Raw genomic sequence first — 25,220 nt, 5'->3', positions numbered from 1 at the left:
CGCCTGGATGAGGGTGTCTGATGTTGCAAGACCCGAAACACCCAATGACCCCAGGATACATCACTGAGGATGCGTCCCAGTGCATCCAGGAGATGTTTCTTGCATAGTCATACAAGAGGGCTAAGCAGCTCACCTCAATACCAGAGTTGCGTCACTTGGTGTAGTCAGCAGAATGTCCCCAAGGAAGTGATCTTGATGAGGCAACAAGTGGGCAATTTGCTGTAATTGCAGTCACAGTTTCTTCAATCATTTTTCTTTCAAGGATATCTGATTTAAATTAGAAAATGGGAGCATGTGAGCATTTTTGGCATCTGGGTTGTTGCTGATACATCTGTTTCCACTACCGCTGGAGTGATTGATCAATCAATCAATTTTATTTATAAAGCCCAATATATCACAAATAACAATTTGATAACAACAGCATACGACATCCCTCTGTCCTTTGGACCCCTGCAGCAGATAAGGAAAAACTCCCCCAAAAAATACCCTCAATCACCATACCTTCAAAGTATTACTAAGTCATGAAAGGTGTGTAATGAAAGTGTCTGATCTTAAATTTCGTTTGATATTCAAAGCTCATATAATATGTCAGATGACAGTTTGTACTTTATACCTTCATTTACAATGATTTGGCTGCAAGGTTAAAAAGTTACAAAAATTTTATTTATTTATTTTTGAAAATTGTTTCTTGGGTTTCTTTTGTAATTCTATCATTTTAACATTTTTTTAGTGTAGGTAGCCTGACACTTTAGGGAGTGAAACTAATACTACTCAAATAGTACAAAATGTAACTCAGAGCACTGCTTTTGTCTAATCCCATAGTGTTGATTTCACTCTGTTTTGTGAGTTAAAGAAGCGACACTGGCATAGTATTAAATGTTAGCTATTTTGAAAGTTGATTTGTCTCTGGACAGTGTGGAGCTATATAAACCCTGAAAAGGGGTTTGATTTTATGGCTTTTGCTTGTAATAGAGTATTGTATGTATTGGTACTTTTACCAATAAATATCTGAGTATTTCTTTCACCATGGTGTAACAGTAATCAGTTCACAGTTTTATACACTTTTCAAAGTCTTAATACCTCTTTGTGCTACTTCAGTGCTGTCTGTTACAGTATGTTGTTTTAAATAATTAACGTTTAAAATAATACTTATAAATAACTCATACAAATTCCTTGCAATATCATATATATTTTCCTACACTGAGAAAATTACAATGAAAAGAAGAAAATTAAAACATATATGCTATTTACGATTGTAGTGATCTACCTCAATCTGTAATTCTTGACTTGTCCCTTAAATTCTCTGATAAATGTATTTAAATTTATAGAAATCCTGTATATGTCACAGCATCACATGTTTATTCAGTGTGTCCTTGTCTCTAGATGCATACACTGAATTAAATAGTCAAACTCAACTGGAACCAAACCTTCAAACTGTGAAGATGTTGATGTGATAATGTCGTTGTCGGATTGTTACAAAAAACTGCTCTCAGTGATTTCGGGATTATTCAGGTTGGATTGGATTATAGTTGTTACATAAAGCAGCTGCACAGGATTGGTGGCCTGAGCCGAGCATGCGCAGAGTGTCGCCCCTAACAACATAACGAACCATAAGCGTGTTTACGGAGTTAAAGTTAAACAGTGAAGGTTTGAAAGGAAAGGAAAGGCTTCGTGCAAAGAGTAGAGGTGAGTTGTGTGTGTCTTCTCTGCTTGTCGCGGCTCGGCTGCGTGTGTGTGTGTGTGTGTGTGTGTGTGCGTGCGTGCGTGTGTGCGTGTGTGCGTGAGTGTGTGTAACTCTAGGCTTGTTCTCTTATGGAATTAAGATGCATAAACGAGGACGGCCACGGCATTTGCCGGTGTGGAAAGCAGGCAGGCATTAAATCTAGTCTATCGCGAGTACATGCAGTGCTCGCAGTCTCATCGTGTTCACAGTCAACACTGGCAGTCACTGCTTCCATAGCGATGGAGTGATGGAGTTTTTATCGGGAACAAAATGTTCTGAATCCAAACTTCCTATCCTAACATGAAGCTGCAGCCTGATACCATCCTTCGTTACTTCGAAAGGCACACAATGCTGCCTATACCATTTGTTTCAATACAACTTCTTTGTTTCTCAGGTAGCCTATTTCTCAGCCAGGCTGCCAGCTTAAATTAGTTGTGTACATTGTGTGTACATTTTATTAGTGTGGTTTTGAACACACACACTAAGAGCTCTTTTTTCTTTTTTCTTTTTTTTAAATCAGTGGCGTAATTTTATTTCATTTGTTTTTACTTAGTAAATATGGAATAGATTTAATAGATCAGACGGCCAGTAATGAATTTGCATGTGTGAAATCTGTTGGCAAGTTTACTGTCCTTTTTGCTGCTGCCAGTGGGACACAATCTTCAACACTTTCAGCATGCCTGCCAGAGAGCACCCCCCCCTCCCCCCCCTCCACACACACACACACACACACACACACACACACACACACACATCCCATTCACTACTACTGACTTTGGAACTCTTTGTTCCCTTTACTTTGCGCCATTTCAGACAGCCTGGCTATGCTTTGACTCTGTTTCATTGATGGTCTGTAAAGCAATGAATTAAAAAGTGCAGCATTTGCCTACTTGCTGCGTTCATTCAAGCTTGGTAGTCATGAGTTGAGTTCATGATCTTCTTTTTCACCCACCTCCATGAAAAGTCAGCTTTGAACATTTACAGTGCGCGTGTTAACTGAAAGAAGTCATTTAGTATAGCCTAATTTCACATTGGAACATCATGTACCAGAAGTCTTTTCATCCGTCTCTGTGTGTCCAAACGACTCAGAACCTTTCAAAATATCCACCTTTATTTTCTCATAGCAACTTACACAAATACTTCTGAGTAAGTTCCCAGTAGAACGTATCAGTAGGTTGCAGCCAGGATATTAAGACCAAAAGGTTTTTTAGATGCAAATATTCTGGCCGTACTATTGTTGTCGGTGAGATCAGTATGTTATATGAACATTATTCCTTAGTCTCTGTGACATATTAGGAGGATTTTACGACTATTTGCTTTAGATTTCTTACATATAGCTCCTTTAAGGTCAAACTGGTCTGCTAATAAATCCTCTCTCTAAACATAGTGGAAATGCCAGATGTAAAACTACACAAAAAGTTGAAGGTCCAGTGTGGAGGATTTAGGGGCATCTAGTGGTAGAATTGATGTATAATATATATAAGCATGTTTCATTAGAGTATAGTCATCTGAAAGGGAAGGGAAGGGAAGGAGGGGGTTGGCAGGTTAACAAGGGGACCCTTTCTGGTCATTTTGCTAACAAAGGGGCAAGTGTCTCTCATCCCTGCTCAAATCACCTTCTGGTGATATCACATAAGTTAATGCCTCAACCTCCCCCCTCTTTCCAAGCACAGTGTCACCCCCTGTTAGTCAAGAGGAAACCCATCCCTTTATATTTGATATGTTAAGTGAAGAAAAGAGTATTGACGTTGAAGTTTTTATCTACACATGCAGACACACACTTCTTTTAAATTCAGTGATGTCTCTGAGCAATGGGGGGCGTGAGCAAGTAACAAAACGTGTAGCTCAGTGTGTGACGTAAACAGTGACGTACTCCGAGGAAAGCCGCGGCTGGTCAGACCTTCGGCGATTCTCTCATAATTTGGCCCGTCCTTCACCACCCCTGTCACTTGGCGGTTAATGGCCTCTTCATTTGCGAGGGCAATGAGGGCACGCATTTCTTTTTCTCCCCAGTTGCTCATCTTTACTGTAGTGTCTGTCAGGTTTGTGTGTCCTTCTTGCTACTAGTACTAGCTGCTCATTCCTGCTATCAGCTGTTTCCTGTTAGTCCACTGCCAGTGGGTTGTCGTTGCGGCGTCATCAACAGTTCCTCCCAAAAGTCATCGACAGCCCCTCCCGTGGGGGACGAGGCTCCCTTTTTATAGAACGAGGCTCCCTTTTTAAACCAGAAAGGTTTCGCCAATATGACTACCCTACGAAGTGGGAAATTGAGCACATCGGATCAACTTGCCAGTCCGGCTCTGTGTGTCTAAACGCTTGCAGCTTGCTGGCAAAATGGCCCAACATCTGGTAGTGTAAAAGGGGCTTGTGTCTCAACAGGGCTTGAAATTAACTTTTTTACATGGTAGACTTCAAAAACTTAGGAGCACCAGCAAAATTTTGGGAGCACCCACCGTAATGTAAGAAGCACCAACAGTGTAATCATTTTTTTTTATTGCAACAAAAAGTCGACATTATACTGTATACATTACATTGTATATGTATAGTACACTTATCATTAACAACTTTTTCAATCAATCAATCAATCAATCAATTTTATTTATAAAGCCCAATATCACAAATCACAATTTGCCTCACAGGGCTTTACAGCATACAACATCCCTCTGTCCTTTGGACCCTCACAGCGGATAAGGAAAAACTCCCCCAAAAAAACCCTTTTCAGTTGAAGATATTTTTAGAAAAAACACCACTGAACCACTGAACACCACTGTGAATGAAAGAGAAACCTTAGATGATGATAATACTGATGATGATGACAGTCTTCATCATCAGTATTATCATCATCTAAGGTTTCTCTTTCATTCACAGTGGTATTATCAGTATTATCAGTATTATCATCATCTAAGGTTTCTCTATCATCATCTGAGGTTTCTCTTTCATTCACAGTGGTGTTCAGTGGTAGCCTGGCGTTGCCAAACCCAATTCGCAAAACGTGAATGGGTCTGGACACGGAGTGTACATTTCCTCTATTCCCGAGGGGCAGTATCAACGGCTATCACTCAAAGTGCCCCTTCACACAATTGGAAAGACGGAAAACCAATCAGAGTAAACGAAACGTGACGTAGGCTAGCACAACGCCACTGTAAACAGACCAGCAAGCTGCAGCAGAGATGAGCTGTGACAATGTCTGGGAAAGAGTGTTGCCGTCTTTGTGGATTTCCTCCTCACTGTAGACTCCGAGTTGCATGGCTGTGATTCCCAGCTTGGTCGCTTCCCTGACCTGCTCCTCCATGAGAGCAACTAGCGGAGAAACAACAATAGCCACTAAAAAAGTGTTCAGCGTTCTCTTCATTTTCTCTTCTAAAATCATTATCATCATTAAAGGTCAAGCTCACGTTTGATTGGTCACTGTCAGCTCACTAGGTAGAGAGAAGCCTGGGAACTTTATCAATGTAGCCTACCAACTTGAGGGGGGAAAAAAAAACTTGTGAATGAGACATTCGACTCGGGGGAAAAATAGTTGCACCAGAAGAATTATTTACACTCGCACCAGTGCTCCCAATTATATTTTGAGGTCGCACAGATTAAATTTTGGTCCTATACACGACCAAAACAGCCCCAATTTTGAGCCCTGCTAAATGAGTTTCTAACCTCAGAGTAGTTGAAAGAGACGTGTGTGGGGTGAATGCCACAAATTATCTTAACTCACTTGTATGTGTCATATGAACACCAATTTGTTGGCACCAGTGGTTCTATCATGCAGTGCAATGTCTCATTTTTTGCTTACCTGTGTCTACAACTGACATAGATGCACATTGTGGATGCAGAAATAAAAAAAATGACTTTTGTGTCAGGTTAGGCTAATGAAGCATTTATGTCCTGTTAGAGAAATGGGAAGAACAGGAAAACCTCATTAAGCATTATTCCAAGATAGTTTTGTAGTCACAAGACATAAACGGAAATAAAGCCTTACTGACCTCTTTTTCGTTATAGTGATTAAAAATGGTGAATAGCTCCTTTGTAATAAGATAAGATACACCTTCATTGATCCCACAATTGAGAAATTCCAGTGTTACAGCAGTCAAGGAGAGAGAGTTAGATTAAAAATTTCAAAATTTAAACTTAAAAAACTTAAAAAAATACAAGAAACGGCGATAAATAATAATAATAATACTAATAATAATAATAATAATAATAATAATAATGAGAAGTGGATAATAATGAGCAGTGGATTAAAGAGAGCACATCTAGTGCAAGTAATGAAGTAATGAAGTAATGAAAATGTTAGTGTTAGTATTAGATTTTATTATTATTGTTGCTGCCGGTGAGATGCTCAGTGACAGTGAGTGCATGTGTGTGTATGTCAGTGGGAGACATGAGTGAGAGTCCATCTGCCCGCTCCATTCTTAAGAACACAATATCTTAAGAATGCCTTGAGGGAATTTTCTCAAATTTGGCCCAAACATCCATCCTTGACCTGAAATGATCAACTGATTAGAATATAATGGTCCAAGGTCAAGGTCACTGCGACCTCATAATGTTCTGCAAAAACACTTTTCTGGCCATAACTCAGTGAGAAGGAGAGGCATTTGGTCAGATACTGAATTTGATACATTAATTCTGGGTGCCTACCTTGTTTTAAATGTCCTTTAATATTGAAATGCCTTGCCTGTTTTATGTCCATTATGTCTATTTTCATGGGAAGCACCCAGTGCTTATCCTGCATATTGTAAAGTCCTTTGTGCTGCATTTCTTGTATGAAAGGTGCTATATAAATAAAGTTTAAAATTATTAGTATTATTATCACAGTATAAATCTGGAAACCATGCAGAGACCACCAATCAGCTGTGTAAATAACGCCTTTGCCTAGTTTGAGCTGTTTCACAAGGATTAGCCCGATGGAGGTTCTGTCAATATCTAAAGCCTGTGTAATTGCATAGCAAAGTCCATTCCGTAATCAAGAGACTGCTGTCTGCATGCATGTATATAAAGATCTGTTGCTAAAGCCCTTATACAATATGCCCTACAAGATGAATTTATTTATAATTATCAAATATCTATGGATGGAATCCAGCACAGACTGCTTGTATCACACCAGCGTGCTTTTAAATCCATGTTAACAGACAATAGTCTGTATTACAGTGGCTTATGGATCCATAAGTGGCATTCAGTGGTTAGCTGGGGGACAATGCGTCAGTCCGACCACCCTATAGTTCGACTACCCATTCCTCCGACTACCCAGTAGTCCGACCATAGGGTCCTATCTTTTGAGATCCATTACTCCGACTTCCCAATAATCAGACCATACTTTTTTTCCACCATTTTTCCGACTGCAGCTATTCCGACCCATTAATGTAAATGTTAATGTGGATACCTCAATCAGAGGTTTTACCAGATAGCCTGATGTAACTGCTTTATATTATACAGGCACAGCTCAGCACTGCATTACAGAACCCAATTTTTTCGCGTGCAAACAGCTATGAAGTTGACTTTCCAATTCTCGCTATTGAGGGAAGTTACTAAACGATATGACACTCTTGGTTACGGTTGCACACAAAAGTAGCCCAGCCCCAACCACAACAATAAGATAGGCTAAACTACAACAAAAATACAATAAAAGGGCTATAAAAGAACACAAAACGGGTTTAAGTAGCCTTCAACACGGCCTGAAACGCCCTCTGGGTAATATGCAAAACCACTGGCTGACGTCACTCACCAGCCAGCACACTAGCAAACACGTTGAGCTGTTAGCACCAGATGGTCACGTGACGCTGTGGCGCATTCGGTAACACATCAGCAATAGAGTTTACATAGGGTATTTCTTTTAGGGTTGTCAAAAGTATCGATACTCTGAAAAGTATCAATACTCAAACGCTGTATCCGGATACAATACTAATTTACAAAAGTATCGATACTAACAGTGCACGCCTCCTCAGTGCCTGTTGGGTGCACGTGATAGGTCCGACGGACACGTGCTGTGCAGGCAGTGTCTGGCAGGCACAGAGCTCTCGCTGCAACCCGGCTTGTTGTCGTCGCTGTGCATGCATGCACACATTTCTGTTGCTGTAATATGGCCAGCGGGGCTGCAGGAGATGATAAAGGAAAAAGCGCTCTTTGGAAATATTTAGTGAAGTGAACACAGCACGCTGCAGATGGCAGGTACAGCCCCTCCCCTCACTAGCAGCTGAGCAGCTGGTGTCGCCAGCATCAAACTAAATATAACTTCTAACGTTAATGTGGGAGCTAAGCAGAAAACTTTATCAGCCATGCCCGTTTGTAACATTAATAGACAATGTTAGTTTAACAGGACAACACAATTATGTGTGTCTGAAAAGTTATGTTAACTGTAAAGTCACAGATTGAAGGTGAAAAAACATTTGGTTTCTCCCATAACCCCTGGTTCTCTGATCACATAGTGAGGTAGAAACAGGAGCATCCTGAGCCTAAACTACCAACTCTATTTGATCAGCAATGAAAATATGGTGCCAATTCACCAGAAGCACAGAAAATAAACAGGGCTGTAGATAAATACATTTGTATGAACAGATCTTGTTTCTGGTTGTTATTTATTTTGGGGGGATTTTTTGTTGTTATCATTGATGTTACTGTTCTGATGTATTTAAAAAATGACATGCCTCTTAATTTTTTGCTGCTGTATCGAAAATGGTATCGAGTATTGAATATTTTCCTGGGTATCAATATCGAGTTTGAAATTTTAGTATCGTGACAGCCCTAATTTCTTTACTTTTTTTTCATGTCACCCAACACAGTTTTATATACACAGTCATTACGTATGGAAAAATCTCAGCTCCCGCACACTGTCTCACTCTCTTTTCGGTCGGTGTGACCTTCATCAGGCATCATGATGCCTGATGAAGGTCACATCGACTGAAATGTTGCTTAAATAAAATAAAAACAAGAGAGTGAGACAGTGTGCAGGAGCCTTTTTTGATTTTTATATACACAATCATTTACACCGTGCAACTACTAGACTCTCACACTGTTTACTAGACTTGCATCGATTACAATTTTTTGGGCCGATACAGATTTCCAATTTGCAGAGTGTTTGGATGGCCAATTCCAATTTTTTCCGATTTCATTTTTTCCAAACACTTTACGACACACAAGATATTGCAATGTTTTCTATCTTTACTTTATTAGAACATTTTAACCAAGATACAACCAGCTTTTCAATAATCATCTCAGACAAACAAACAGGTTAAGAAACATTTTCCTTTTTGCTCAAATATAACTTCAGGTACAGTATTAAACTAAATAAGTAAAAAGGCATACATAAATAAAAACATAGATAAATAAAATAATAATTCTTGGTGTATAGCATTTGTGGGTAATTTCTTGAATAGACGAAAAAGTAAAAATATGTGGAAAATTCACACAGGTCTTCAGGATGCGCCCGCCAGTAAGCGTGCAGACACGCGCATCTTTGGCACGTGGACACGTGCCTTGTCAGTTTCAAGTGGCACAGTGCAGCAGTGAGAGCTCCGCAGTTAAAGGGAAAGTTCGACATTTTGGAAAATTCGCCTATTGCCGTAATCCCTATAGTCATATGGGTAGGTACGTTACCCTTAATTATCAGTGCCTGTTGTTCTGAGATCGGTGGGGTAGAGCTGCCTGCTGCTCAGCGCACAAAATGGAGGTGAACGGTACGACCCCCTCTCTCCCTCAAAACTAATCAAATACACCATCAAATGACTCCAAAATGCTCTTGTGGACAACTTGTAGCTTACACATTGACAGTCCTGAAGGTACTGAGAAAAAGATGGCGCCAGTGTGTGTGGCCTGCCGTCTGTCAGGGCTGCTTGGATTCCTGTTTGCTGTATTATTGTTCTGTGTTTGCTGCCAAGATGTATCTGCTTTACTTGTGTATGATCGCCAAGCACTTCTTAACATCAGAGTCGCTGTTCAAGCATGGTTTGGGTGATCAAAACTCGAGCCTCCCACTGTTCCTGGTGTCTGTACCGGCTTACCTGCGCCGCTCACCTGCTGTCACTTCGTGGAAGAAGCGGTCCAGAAGACGGGGCAAGCGGGGAGGTGTTTTGGTGAGAATCAGGGCTCACTTGAAATCTGCCTGCAAGTCAGGTCCCTGCTACTGTTCGAGCGGATTTTCTGAGTCTCTGCAACCACTGGGGCTTCGTTGGATCCAGCCTGTTGTTCCCGATCACCCAGTCGCAGGCCAGCTTCACCTGCCAGTGGAGACTCCCCTTCCCAGGCGGAGCCAGGTGTGCCGCGGCAGTGTGGAGTACGGAAACCTCCGTCCTCTTGCCCGCACCTCCAAACCGGACCGCGAGGAGATGACTTCGTTTGGCTCTATTTAATGCTAGATCGCCAGCAAACAAGACTTTTGTGCTGAACGATTTCTTCACCTCGCGTGAACTGGATCTTATGCTTCTTACGGAGACCTGGCTTAATGTTGGTGAGTCCACTCCATTCTCCGAACTTCTTCCTCCTGACTGCTTGTTTTTTAGCTCCCCTCGGTCCACTGGCAGAGGTGGGGGGCTAGCGACTGTATACCAATCCAGCCTTCAATGCCGACAGGTGCAGACAGACTCTTTCCCCAGCTTTGAGCTACAGACGTTTATCAACTCAAACTCTCCTGTCCTGTGTGCGCTCATCTATCGTCCGCCAAAATTTAACAAGGACTTTATACAGGACTTTTCAGATTTTGTGGCAGGACTATCATTAAATTATGATTGGTTCATAATTGCTGGAGATTTAATAATATTCATGTCTGCTGTCAATCTAGACCTTTGGTCAATGAATTTTTGAATCTGATTGACTCATTTAACCTCACTCAGTCAGTGACTGGTCCCACACATGAGAAGGGACATACTTTGGACCTTGTGTTGTCCTTCGGTCTAAGTGTATGTGTCACTGACATTTGTGATATGCATATTTCTGATTATTTTCCTGTCATGTTCAATGTTACGCTGCCTTGTTCTGAAGCTAAACCGCGCGTCCTGGCGCACAGGGTGCGTACAATTACTGCTTCAACAGCATCTCGGTTTTCTGCAGCTTTTAACGATTCTGTGCTCCACTCTCTGGATTGTAATCTTAGTCCCGATGAGTTCATGGCTGTTTTTAATTCTTCTTGTAATGATTTACTGGACTTGGTGGCTCCATTTAGGATTAGACGCTCCAAGCCAGTGACAGAGCCGTGGCTGAATGATGCCACGCGTGCTCTCAGACGCACTTGTAGACGCGCTGAGCGAAAATGGATAAAGGATCATCTTCAAATTTCTTTAGATATTTTAAAAAACAGCCTATTGGAGTATGAGAGGGCAGTTAAAGAAGCAAAAACCCGTTTTTTATCTAACCTTGTGTCAAGTAATAGTCACAAACCTCAGTTTCTTTTTAACACTCTCAGCTCTCTTATTAACCCTGGTAACTCCAATCATGTTGTGCCTTCACTTATAATGTGTGAAAAATTTCTTACATTTTTTAAAGACAAGATTGCTGCTATTAGGTCTTCTCTTTCTCCCTATGTTTCTGATCCTGCTACTTTTTCCTCATCTTCAGCAGTCTTTGAGAACTTTGAGCAGGTATCACAACATACAACATACAACATTTGCGGCCATCTCACTGCCCCTTAGATATCATACCACCTCGCCTACTCAAGGATGTTTTCAATACCCTTGGTTCATGTATTGTTGACCTAATTAATTCCTCTCTGAGGTCTGGCTGTGTTCCAGCTGCCTTTAAGCATGCTGTAGTACAGCCCCTCATTAAAAAGAGAAATCTTGACCCTGATGTTTTGTCCAATTTCAGGCCCATTTCCAAGCTCCCTTTTTTATCAAAGGTTCTGGTAGTTTATGAGCAACTGCAATCACACATTGACTTAAATGGTATCTCTGAGAAGTTCCAGTCTGGTTTTAAATCGCGACATAGCACAGAAACGGCCCTTTTAAGAGTTTTTAACGACCTGCTTTTAACTGTTGATTCTGGCAACTCTGCTGTCCTGGTTCTTCTGGATCTATCTGCTGTCTTTGACACAGTGGATCACGACATTCTCCTGTCACGTCTTGATTCCTGTTTAGGCATTAAAGGCACAGCGCTAAAATGGTGCTTAGCGTGCCTTTAATATTGAATTAAGGCCAAGCCCTTTCGAGTCATCTGTCTCAAGTCAAAGTCAAGTCTCAAGTCATGAATACAAAGTCAAAGTCAAGTCAACTCTTTTATCAACCTTAGTCAAGCAAGCCTCAAGTCATCATATTTGCGACTCAAATCTGACTCGAGTCAAGTCATGTGACTCAAGTCCCTTATCTCTGCTCTACTGATATGCTCAGATTGATGATTGGACCCACGGTTTGGGAATAACAGGGAGGAGTTTGAGACATTTTAAAGCCATCCCCATCTGCCTGGTCTCACACAGCTTGTCTCTCCCTCTCAGTGACGGACTCAGGATGTTTGAAGGGCAGGGGCGAAAAGGAAAAAAGGGCACCTACTGCATGACATGGGGTCCCTTTGGTGCGCAAACAAACAAAATTTGACCCCCTAAACATGCTCAAAAACTCACCAAAATTGCTATGCAGGTCAGGACTGGTGGAAATTTGATAAAATTAAAAGATTTACCCCAAAAGTGACAAAATGGGCTCTCTAGCACCACCTAGACACACTAAAATGGCAACTGCGGCCCGTAGGAATGTCGTAGAAAGATCAAACCAAAACTGGCTTGTTCATCTCATCGAGACCTACAAATCACGCACTGACACCCCTGACCTAAATTCAACAGGAAGTGAGCTAGTGCCTCTGAAAATAACATGAGCAAATGTGGAGAAATTGTCAGCTGTGAGCTAGAGTGAAGAGGGGTCTAAAATCGTTTGTCTATAACTGCCTGCATGAGCTGGAGGCCGAAACAGCATGAGTCCGAGGTTCCGCCCAACGTTGCTTGCAGCTTTAATTGTTATTATTATTGTTATTATTATTTTTATTATTTGTAATTTTTTATGGTCTAGTTCTCATTATTTTTCCTGGGGGGCCAAATGGGAAACCAGGATTGTTGCCGAGTGCCAAACAAATTGTCATTTTTTCACTTTCTCTGCACGGATATGATGTGCTTTGGGACTGACAGCACATCACTTGTCAATTTCAAACACAAGGACCAGAAAATCACACAGGTGACCTATAAATAATAAAGTTTTGTATATCATCATATCATTATCATCATCATCGTCATCACTCACCTCAATGTCAACTGTGACCTGAAGGCACGCACACAATTTCAAAATAAGAGTCAGTGTGTTTCTAAGTAAAATTACATTTTCGGTTATAAAATTGGTGGTATTTATTTGTTTACTTATTGGCCTCATAATTGAAATAGTGTAGACCTCCCGAGGGCTACAATAAATAAAATCCCCAATCCCCGGTCTTTCCATGTATGCTAGTTACCCCAATCAAGCTGGTCAAATAACTTATCCCTAGGGGTATCATTGTCAACAAGACAACAAAACTTTGTACATTATAAAACATCTGGCCCATATATACAACTGAGAATCGTTGATTTGCTACTTGAAGAAAAGCCTCACTTACTTTTGATAAGTCTGACTTTTTCCTCACGACAGAATCGTGATAAAACTCTGTAGAACTGTAGAATCAAAGAATGTGAAATCTTCATTAATGTTACTCTGCTGCTGTTGTCTTCAGGTCACCTTACCCGTTATTTCACCTTATCAAAAGGGTGAAACAACGCCACTAAAATCCCACTTGTGGCCAAAAAAAAAAACATTGCATCTGCAGTGATAAGAACTACCATAGACAATGTAAAAGTAAAGAGAATTAAGGCTTCACCAAAGCCACGCGAGTCTCTACCACATGTTCCGATGAAGGAGGTTTGGTTCCGACAGAACTGAATTTATTGAATTGAATTTATTAAAGGATATACCCCTTGAGATGGACCATCTCATTTTTTAAACTGGCTGGTGAGTGACGTCAGCCAGTGGTTTTGTATATTACCCAGAGGGCGTTTCGGGCCGTGTTGAAGGCTACTTAAAATAGCTTGTTTTATGTTCTTTTATAGCCCTTTTATTGTATTTTTGTTATAGTTTAGCCTATCTTATTGTTGTGGTTGGGGCTGGGCTACTTTTGCGTGCAACCGTAACCAAGAGTGTCATATCATTTAGTAACTTCCCTCAATAGCGAGAATTGGAGAGTCAACTTCATGGCTATTTGCACGCCACTTGGTTCTGTAATACAGTGCTGAGCTGTGCCTGTATAATATAAAGCAGTTACGTCGGGCTATCTGGTAAAACCTCTGATTGAGATAACCATTTTAATTAAAGTTAACAGGCCGGCATAGCGGTGGTTGGACAAATGGCACAAATATGGTTGGATTATTGGGAGGTCGGACTAATGGATCTCAAAAAATAGGACTCTATGGTCGCACTACTGGGTAGTCGAACTAGAGGGTGGTTGGACTGACACCACACATTCGGTTAGCTGTTTCTCTCTCTCACACACACACACACACACACACACACACACACACACACACACACACACACACATTCTCCAAGGAACCTCTTAAAGAAACATGTTGAGTCCCTGCATCATCTGACTTTGTATTTGTACTAGGGCTGGATGATAAATCGATTTTATCGATTAATTCGAATTTGTAGTTTAGATCGATTTGTTTTAATGAAAATCGAGTTTCTCTTTAACATCCACCACTAACGCCCCCCGCGCACTTGATACACAAACAACATGGCAGTGAGCGGGGAAGAACTCGTTCCCAAGAAAGGGATTTGGTTTGGTTTTGCTGTCAGGAAAATGCGGACCGGGCCGTGCTCTCGTGTGCTCACCTGTGCTCACCTGTGTGTGCGCACACGTGTGTGTGTGAGTGTGTGTGCGCATCGGGGCGGAACTCTGACGTGCACGATACACAGAGCAGAGGAGAATTGTAAAGGCGTACCATGTAGAGACAGAAATGACATGCTGTTGTGTAAATAAGATAAATAACATAAGGCTATTTAGTTTGTTTAATAAAAGGACAGGGTATAGACCTATTCTATAGGAAAGGTAACCTTAAATTACTTCTGTTGCGATCTGGCGCTATATAGAAAACAAAATTAATTGAAATTAACTTTATCTTCAAGGGAGGCGGGGCGCCCCCCCCAATATAATGGTAGGGGAAACACTGCAGTATGATAGGAAAGGGGCCTGGTGGAAAGCGATCATGGATGCAGTCGCGATGTATATTGCAAGAGATATGGTGCCCATATATACTGTGGAAAAGCTGGGGTTTATTCACATACTGAAAGTTTTGGACCCCAGGTACGTGCTACCAGGCCGCAAATATTTTTCTGAAAATTGATTTTAAGTAGGGGGAAAAATCGATTAAATTGTGAATCGGATTTGTTGTGAAAAAATCATTTGTACACAGGAATCACATTCCACACTGGTCATTTCCAAAGGCCTTGATATAACCTTAAACTGCACTCTAGATGTTGGGATTTCAGATCATTTTTGTATTTTTTTCAGTGTTGCTTGGGTAACCAAACATGTACCTGGTCTAAAATCAGTTAAAAGGCGATCCATCTGTGCAGACACATCTGAAAAGTTTATCTCTAGATAAACAAACTCTGCTAGGTGTACCTGGTCACTTTCTGATGTTAATTCTGATTTTACTTCTGTTTTTAACTTGTCCTCATTGTCTTTGTGTGACAACTTAGTTAATAATTTTAATCTTTCAGTGACACACATTTTAGATGATATTGCACCTGTAAAAACCAAGATAATTTCTGGTAAATCAAAAGCACCTTGGAGGAATGTGGAAAGAGTGAAGGCACTAAAAAGAACCTGCCGTAAATTTGAGCGCAAATGGCGTAAAACCAAATTGCAGGCTGATTACATTCTCTATAAAAAATATAAAATATAAAATATATAAAATAATATTAAAAATAAATAAAAACATCTAGACAGCATTTCTTCTCTCAAATTATTAGCGAAAATCTCAATAACTGTTCAGCAGTTTCTGTTCAGCACAATTGATAAACTGGTCAATCCCTTCAGACCAATACCTGCTGAACACCACTCTTCACAGAAATGCAATGAATTTGCCTCATATTTTAAATCCAAGATTATTAACATTCGAAACAAAATCATGGTGTCTGCTGGTGCGAATGACTTCTCTTCTTCCACTCAGTGCCATACTGCCATCACCCTCTCCAACTTTGCTCCCATTCAAAGTTATGAGCTGCATGAAGTAGTACAACAGTTAAGCTCTGCTACATGTGCTCTTGACCCAATGTCCACCAAATTGTTTAAAAGTGTTCTCGACTGTTTGGTAAAAGATGTCATTGAAATTGTTAATACCTCTCTACTCTCTGGAATCTTCCCCACAGTTCTCAAACATGCTATTGTCACACCACTGTTAAAGAAGAGCAACCTTGATCCGTTTGTCCTAGAGAACTATAAACCAATCTCAAACCTGCCATTCCTGGGGAAAATTCTTGAAAAGGCTGTATATCAACAATTACACATGTATCTGTCATATAACAATCTCTTTGATGTTTACCAGTCTGGTTTTAGAGTTAACCACAGTACAGAAACTGCCCTGGTCAGAATTGTGAATGACCTTAAAATTAGCTCTGACAACCACAAAGTTACTGTTCTAGTACTTCTTGACCTCAGTGCAGCCTTTGATACTCCTTTTCTGTTGCTGTTGGTAACTGTGAATCAGATGTAATAAGCGTTCCATATGGGGTCCCTCAAGGGTCAATTCTTGGCCCTCTACTGTTTAATTTGTATATGCTCCCACTTGGGTCCATCATTCAACAATACAACATATCATATCAGTCCTATGCTGACGACACACAGTTATACATGTCTGTTTCTGCCAACCACCTTAACCCTGTGAATGACCTCATCCAGTGCATTACTGAAGCTAAATATTGGATGGCCAAAAATTTCCTGCAGCTAAATGAAGAAAAAAACGGAGATTCTTTTTGTAGGTCCGAAGGCTTTGAGGCACCAGATTAACTCTTAACTCCCCTGTCAGTAAAACCCTGTGAGCATGTCAAAAACTTGGGTGTGATCTTGGATGCTGATCTTAACTTTCAGAAGCACATTTCCAGTACCTCTAAGACTGCTTTTTATCATCTTAGAAATATATCTATATCTTATATATATATATAAGTTAGATTTTTCTTGTCACAGTCTGATTCTGAAAAGTTGGTTCACGCATTCATTTCTAGTCGACTAGACTATCGTAATGGACTCTTTGCTGGACTGGCAAAGCAATCGCTTAACCAACTCCAGCTTATTCAGAATGCTGCAGTCAGAGTTTTAACCAAAACCAGAAGGTGTGAACCCATCACTCCTGTTTTAATTTCTCTTCACAGGCTCCCAGTAAAGCAAAGAATTGATTATACAATACTTTTTATTGTTTTTAAACCTAGTTCCCTTCTACGTTGTTGACATGCTCTCTGAATACACACCAGACAGACCCTTGAGATCATCAAATAAAGGTCTCCTCACCATACCAAGAATAAATACTAAATCAGCTCATGGTGCCTTCAGCCATTATGTTCCTACTCTTTGGAATTCTCTACCACATGAACTCAGGTCTGTTACAACAGTGTCTTCCTTTGAAAGCAGACTAAAAACATATTTTTTTTCACAAGCTTTTAGTTAGGTTAATGGGTAAAACCTTCTTTTTAGAAACAGTATTATTGTTATTTCTTTTAACAATGATAATAATAATACGTTCTTACCCTACTCTCTCATTGTAATACCTTCTCACCGTCTTATTTTTTATGCTGTCTTATGTTTTTATATATGTTACATCTTATTTTATGTTTTATCATATTTGTTTTACATTTGTAATGTTAATGTAATGTTATATATTTTGTCGTATATGATTTTTACTTGCTTTTAAGCACATTGAGTTTACGCCTGCCATATGAAATGTGCTATATAAATGAATTTGACTTGACTTTGACTTGACACTGAGGCATAGAGTAAAAGAATAATAGTTTGATTAAGCTGGAATGGAAAGAAGTGCGAAAAGAAACCACTCTCTGAATGAGATTGGTGTATGTCTCCAGGTTGTTTTGATGATGTTAGCATACATGTGTAGGCATTGACAGATCCTCTGGGGCTAGTTTACATGCCTCGGAAACTGGTCTGGCAGGTAGCTTGCACTGAATTATCAAGACGTTCTTACTGTGTTCATCACCAGCAGTGTGTGAGAGCTGTGTTATTGCTGTGTAGGCTGGTGTGTGCATATTTTGCCTTGTAAAGCTGATAAGTTGTCTAAGGGGGGCATGTGCCGAAAGGCCGTGATCTTGCCACAGCAGCCCAGGTTCAGTTCCAACCTTTGTTGCATGACATCCCCTCCCTGTCTCCCCCATTCACACTGAAGTGTTCCTATCAAATAAAGGCAAAAGGCTAAACAGGAAATCTTAAAAAATGATTGATGTTGCATTTATTAAACCACCTTAGAATAACTGAAAAATGACGTTTCACGTCCAATGATCATATCAGGCTAATTCAGTTATTCATGTATGATAAATGGACTTGCACTTGTTTAGCACCTTTCAACCACTCAAAAAGCACTTTTAGGGTGCATTCACACTAGGACAGTCCAGGGGTCTTGGTTCGATTGGGCGGGGAATGCTGAAAAATTTCACACCTTCATTTGGTTCGGTTCACTTTCACACTGCACTTTTTAAAGCAGACCAAACTGCCCGGACAACGTCACGTAGTTACAACAGCTGCTAGTTTGGGGGTGGTATTGCCCGAAACGACCACTGACCAGAAAGAAATAAAGCATGAGGAAGAAGAAAACCCAGCTCATCGATTGGCCAGGACTGAAAATGGAAATCCATTGTGCGTAGCCACAAGCAACTGCAATATATAGTCTTCTGACCTTTTTTTTTTTACCTCTGCTTCTCCTGGTTCGTGCTGTTGGCTTTGTTTTTTTCTACCCCAAATGCACTGCGCTCTATGTCACTTCCTCTCTTTGGTTCACTTCCTCTCTTTGGTCACTGGATAGTCCGTTTGCATTTCCCAATGTAAGTGAACCGCACCAGAGTTCACTTGCAAGTGAACCTAGACACCCAGTTTTCAAGCAGACCGGGGTTCGCTCGTTTGGTCCGCACCAGAGTTCAAATGAGCATTTACACTACTCCAAACGGACTAGGGTTCAAACCAAATAGCACCAGTGTGCTATGTGTCCTTAAACTACTTGTCACATTCACCCATTCACATGCACATTCAAACACTGGTGGCTAAAGCTACCATACAAGGTGCTAACTGCTAGCTGCAGTTAATCATTCACATGCAACACTCACCAAGAGCATTTGAAGTTCAGTATCTTGCCCAGGGATACTTTGACATCCAGACTGAAGAAGTCGGGAAAACCACAGATCCCCTGATTAGTTGATAACTCCCTCTGCCTCCTGAGCCACAGCCACCAAAGAGCAGAAGAATTGAGATCTTAAACCCTGCCCAAAGTATTTCATTTCACGCACACACAAAAAAACAAAAAAAATACAACTAAATGACACGAATTGTTGGTGCAAACTGAGTGGCAAGTTCAGAGTGCAGAAACACTGATTGTGGCACAGGCCTCAGCTATAGCTCAACACCCTCCCCCTCCTCTGAGCCAAATCACAAACTGGGCCTACATGCAAGGGCTGTGAACTTCTTGGTTCTGAAACACCTCTCTTAAGGACTGCTCTGTTCAAACATTTGACATGTTCAGCAGTATGTGATGCTAATTTAAAAAATACAAACACAAACTCAACTGAAGACTCATTATTAAAACACTGCTGTAACTCTGTGTTGAATCTACAGTAAGTCACTTCAGTGTTTCCCCCATGATTATATGCCCCCCCTTGAAGGTCAGGTTAACAGTGTCATTTTCTATATAGCGCCAGATCCCAACAGAAGTCATTTAAGGTAACCTTTCCTATACAACAGATCTATACCTTGTCCTTTGTTACATAAACTAAATAGCCTTATGTCATTTATCTTATTTACACAACGGCATGTCATTTCTGTCTCTACATGGTCGCGCATTTCCAATTGTCCTCTGCTCTGTGTATTGTTCACGGCGGAGTTCCGCCCCAGTGTGCACACAGACACGTGCACACACACACACACACACATACACACACATGTGTGCGTTTCACACAGGTGAGCACACTCCCACCAGTGGACAGAGAGCACGAGTCAGAAAATATGTCTCGTCAACCACTAAAAAGCAAAAATATCTGCATTTTTTAAAGGGCCAGTGTGTAATATTTGGCCTGGTTTATTATCAAATCTGAATCTGAATCTGAATGTTCTACCCATTAATATGTTTATATAAGTGTACAATCGCTATAAAATAAAATTTGTTTGGTTTTCATAGCCTTATAAATATGCTTTTTTATATATATATATATATATATATATATATATATATATATATAGCAAGGGCCTTGCTTTAGAGAGGTCGCCATCTTGCGCCGCCATGTATGTACGGCAGACCGAGCGGACAATCCAGCCAGCCAGAGAACGCGTTTTGCGTGTATAAATAAACCAACGAAGACAGTGGAAGGAAGGAAGAAGGAGGAGGAAACAGCAGAGAGTGTTAGTAGTTCGTAGATAGAGAGTAGTGAAAAGTTTTTTTAGTTATAAAGTTTGCGAATGGACCACCCTTACCACGCAACAGGAGAGAATGAACCTGAACCGTCATCTGCAAGGAAAAGAAGACGCAACTTCACTCCTTGTGATGCACTCTCTGCGGCGCTTTTCCTCCTGATGATATATCTCCCCAGCGATGGTAGCACCGAATCACATTCTGTGCAGCAAAATGTGAGCGGAGGATACAGCCTCTCTTCTCGCCCGCTCAGCATCTAAGTTCCTCATCTGTATGCTCCGGCTCAAACAGGTATGGCTCTGGGTCTGTGTCCGCTACAAGAAACTCTTCAAAATCATGTCAAAGTCGTCCATTGCAGCTACTATAGTCTGGAGATATTGCTAGGCTAAATTAACAGCTGAGCTCTGTTTACAGGCTACGCTGTCAGTCAGTGTGCGGGCTGGAGATTGGTGGAGCAGAGGGGGGAGAGGGTGCCCGCTAGGTATTGTAACGAGTATGTGTGTATGGAGTGTGTGTGTTACGCTAGAAGAGTCAGAGTTTGGGACGGAGCCTTTTACCCCCTGGAGTGTTACCGGAGTTTTTGGAGTGCTCAAATAAACTGGCCTTTTTCCTGAACGCTACTCTGGTCTCCTGCTCGAGAGGGATTCATTACAATATCGTAACATGGTTTAGATTTCTAAATAAACATTCACCTTGTCGCTAGATAGACCTGCTCCTGAAAAACTCTTGTCTGCGCAAGGCTTTTTGTCCCTACGAGGCCACCGTCATTTACCCAATGGGAGGGGTGAGTGAGTGAGCCCTGCAATCTAGAATTTGACCACTGATGTCACTGTTTTCAACGGTTTTCAACCCATTTTACATAGTGGCCCTTTAAATGCTCTGGTGAAGAAGAAATGTTCTGATGTTTAATTCAATGTACAGTTCAAATAATTGTTAAGTTGTCATATCGACAGCTGTCATTAAAAGAAACACATGAACACCATGATTCCTAGCTGTAAACCTGGGCGAAACACTGCACTCAGTACGTTTACGTGACATTAGAGAAAATCTCTTGTGTTAGTCCGACTAAAACCGGACTTTTAAAATACATATTCATGTTAGTTCGACTGAAATTGAACTAAGATGAATTTCTCAAAGTCAGACTTACACACACAGATAACGGGTGTATCGGTGGAGAGCAACTGCAGCGCCTGCCTCTAAAAGGTGTGGCCACCTCGATCTTGTGGGGTTATCATTGTTGACCTATCCATGACATCAGAACAAGTCCAGATGAAGTCAGACACAAATCTAACCACCATGCATTGTGCGGCCATCGACAGTGATTGGCTCTGCTCAGGCCTGGCTAATTTCCAGGGAGCCTATTGACAGGCCTCATTTCGGGACAGTGTGAGTGTCACTGCAGTGTGACTGTGTTACAGTGTGTACATTCAGTGAGTCTGAAATGGTCCAAGCTCTGTTGGATGAAGCCAGTCTGTTATTAAGGAATGTGGTAATTATATAACAGTCTGATGTAGAATTGTCTCCTCTCTAAGTTTTCTGCCTGCATGTTACCCTAACTGAAAAAAACTGTTTTTGCGGTTCATTTGAAACAGACTCTGAGTTTTCTCAGCATGTGTCTTCCTGTCTCTTGGCAGCTTTTACTTTGGTTATATAAGTCACAGTTAGACTTGTTTTTAATTGACTTCAGCTGAACTGGTTTGACATATTGGCCATTTTAGCTTCAGGTGCTCATTCATTATCAGTGATAATCAATAATTAATCAATCAAAACACTCCCACCGGTGTACATCACTGAAAAAAAATGGTAAGAAAAAAAAATGGGTTCTAATGACCACAGCTAATTTCAGAAAATAACTTTGACAGTGTATTAGTCTTACAAGGGATCACTGAGAATTAACTGGGATCTGTTGTGGCAGGTGGATTGTATCAGGTTACTACAGCTAAAGGTTAAGTTCAAGTCTCTCTACATAGGAACTCTGAAGTGTGGCACTGTTTGGTTTAGATGCATGTACTGGGAGTGGGAGGGCCATGTTGTTTTCAGGTTTGGGTATTTCTGAGGAGATCAGTGTGAGTGATGATTTGTTAATTTATCAATGCAGTCAAATCACTGCAATCATTTTTGCAAAAAGTATAGTGTTTTGCTGTAAAGGTAGGCTGAATATCAACTTAAAAAGCTTCAGCGACAAAATGTGCAACTCCAAAATGACAAGAGAAAACAATTGGAAGTGGAGTCTGTAGTGATTAATGGATCATTTATTAATTCTTTATAGATAAGTTAAAAGCCATAAATAAAAACAAATGTTTGGTCGTGAAAGTTGTGATAACTCCCTTTGACTGGTTAGATCATTTGTTATAGTGCTACTCTTGCAGTAGTGCTAGAATGGTAAACTATCATTGACTAAACCTGTCTCTTTGATGCATATCCATTTAGGACACTTGGATTATGCAGCTGAAAAATTCTTTTCTCTCTTTGCAAGTAGGAGAGGCAAGGGCCTAGGTTTCATTTCAACATTGGTGGGGTCCTTCCCCCGCAAATTTGTGTGGTGGAAATATTATGTGACGGAAAACACAAAATTCAGGTGGCAGGTGACAGTTCAAAATATCAAAATACAATGGAATATAATCAGAGATGGGCAAAAATATATCAAAATGTATTTTGATATAAAATACAACTCAAATAAATGTATCAAAATAAAATACAAAATACTGGTGCCAGAAAATGTATCAAAATAAAATACATGTATTTTGTATTTTCGAAATACAGATAATACTTTTTTCCTTTTTCTTTTTAGCAGCAACCCACAGCACTATAGGTCACCCTGTCAGTCGGTTGGTTGGTCGGTTGGTTGGTCGGTCCACAAAGCTTTTCGTGATTAACTCAAAAAGTCCTTGACCAAAAATGCTCAAAATTTGCATACTGCAACTGGAGACCATGAGTAACTATACCAGAAAGAATGCCCACGATTTGTCCATAGGTGGCGCTATACTAATCCATTCAAATCTTTTCGTGATTAACTCAAAAAGTCCTTGACCAAAAATGCTCAAAATTTACATGCTGCAATTAGAGACCACAAGTAACTATGCCAGAAAGAACAACCATGATTCATCCATTAATGGCATGATAGTAGCAAATTTGATCGCATCTATTGCAAATTTGAGCTTGTTTTCTCACAGTTTGGTATAGCAGAGTATTCAGGTTTGGGCTATAGGATATACACAAAGCTCTGGTGAACCCCACAAAAAGGCAGAACAGTCACAGAACTAACTATGTGTAACTAAGCAAAGCCATTAAAAGACAACAACTTGATTATGTATATATATTCATTAACCAGACTTAACAGCCCATAAACTTTTTTGTATCAACAAATAAAATATTCACAGACACTGTGATAATAACATATGAATGAATTTCAACTTTTCTCAAATGAAAAAGAGAAAAAAAAAGCTAGGGACATGTAGGCTACCCTAAAATATTATTTATTGATTCAGATTTAGATTCAGACAACTTTATTGATCCCACGTGAGGCTATTCATTTGTAGCATACTCATCCCAGGCATCAACCACAACAACGTACAATTTCCTATGTTATGCACAAACCAGTAAAATAGACCACTAGGTCATTGAAGGGCACATTGAATGGCCCAAGTTTAAAAAAACATATAGATAAATTATTATTATTATTTTTTTTTAAAGTAAAAAATATTATTACAGCCAATATTATAAGAATGTGTAGCCTATTTTTTTTTTTTTTTGATTCACTGAGAAAGTATTTTGAGTATTTTAAATACAAAATGACTTCACTCATAAGTATTTTGTTACGAATTACATTTGCTTTTTATCGGCCTTATCAAATACAAATTACAAAATACTCAAATGTAATTCAAATACGTATTGTATATACAAGTAATAGAAATACTGCCCATCCCTGAATATAATGCAGTAAGGCTCTTTGTCATTCAGTATTGCTTTCAAATCTTTATTTTATTTATTGTAGATCAACTTTCCTCATTTAATGTTATCCCTGCTCAATCAGCACACCTGTAGACATGATTTTCTTCATTCCTCATTTGTCTTTTGTGTGCTGTGCCACATGCACACTTAGAGTAACCTCCTCAGGTGTGCATGTTGCACCTATTCATGCCAATAATCAGATCATTCACTTTAATTATTTTATAAACTCCTTTACTTGAATAGCTCATATTGTATGTGTTTCAGCAAGATTTCAAAACTTTATGCATATTCAACACATATCCCAAAACTGAGAATAAACTTGTAATATTTTGAGAAAAAAGTTGCAGTACTATGAAAACAAACTCATAATTTAATGAGAATAAATATTTCCCTAGTGCCCTATCCACCTTATTTTCAAACACGGAAGTAAATAGTGATCAACTTCCGTTTTTTGTATGTGACTTCCGGTCAGCCGCTTTCCCTCATGCTTTCCCTTACCAGAGCTAACGGTGCAAGCTAATTTTTTTTTCAGTTTTCAGTTGTTTATGTTAGTCAATCAGTTAGTTAGTTAGTTAGTTAGTCTGTGTATTTTGTATAACGTTAGATAACTGTGCCCACGTTTACGTTATAACGGAAATTTATGCCCTCTAAACGCGAATAAATCGCACGTCAATCATAAACTATGAACCAAAAAAGCACAATCTATCCAGAGTGAGACAAACTGCTTGATCCCCGTCTCCAGTGTACCAGCAGAGAACCTGCAGAACTGAATCAGCGAAAAAACACACCGGGCTACACAGCCTCTCTACCTGAGCAGCTGAAGCTGTGGCTCGCACCCTCGACACACAGACACACAGACGGTGCTTCTGCATGCCAGCCACACGTGTGCGCAACTGTGAGAAATAAATATGTGAGGTGTACACTGCTTTTCTATCTTTTTTT

The 25,220-nt window shown here is 40.2% G+C and overlaps 1 protein-coding gene across 3 annotated transcripts in view; it reads left to right on the top strand.

The window, feature by feature from the left end:
- The first annotated feature begins 1,548 nt into the window (after positions 1–1,548).
- LOC117253156 (uncharacterized) overlaps positions 1,549–25,220 on the top strand; it is an 87,275-nt gene continuing 63,603 nt past the window's right edge. For all 3 annotated transcript variants that reach the window (XM_033620527.2, XM_078171013.1, XM_033620526.2), the window contains exon 1: positions 1,549–1,686. The gene's annotated coding sequence lies outside the window, so the exon portion shown is untranslated. The remainder of the gene's footprint in view (positions 1,687–25,220) is intronic.

This window comes from Epinephelus lanceolatus, chromosome 9 (assembly GCF_041903045.1).
Source record: "Epinephelus lanceolatus isolate andai-2023 chromosome 9, ASM4190304v1, whole genome shotgun sequence".
Taxonomy (NCBI): domain Eukaryota; kingdom Metazoa; phylum Chordata; class Actinopteri; order Perciformes; family Serranidae; genus Epinephelus; species Epinephelus lanceolatus.
The sequence above is the reverse complement of the archived record's forward strand: the minus strand, read 5'-3'. Positions and strand labels throughout refer to the sequence as shown.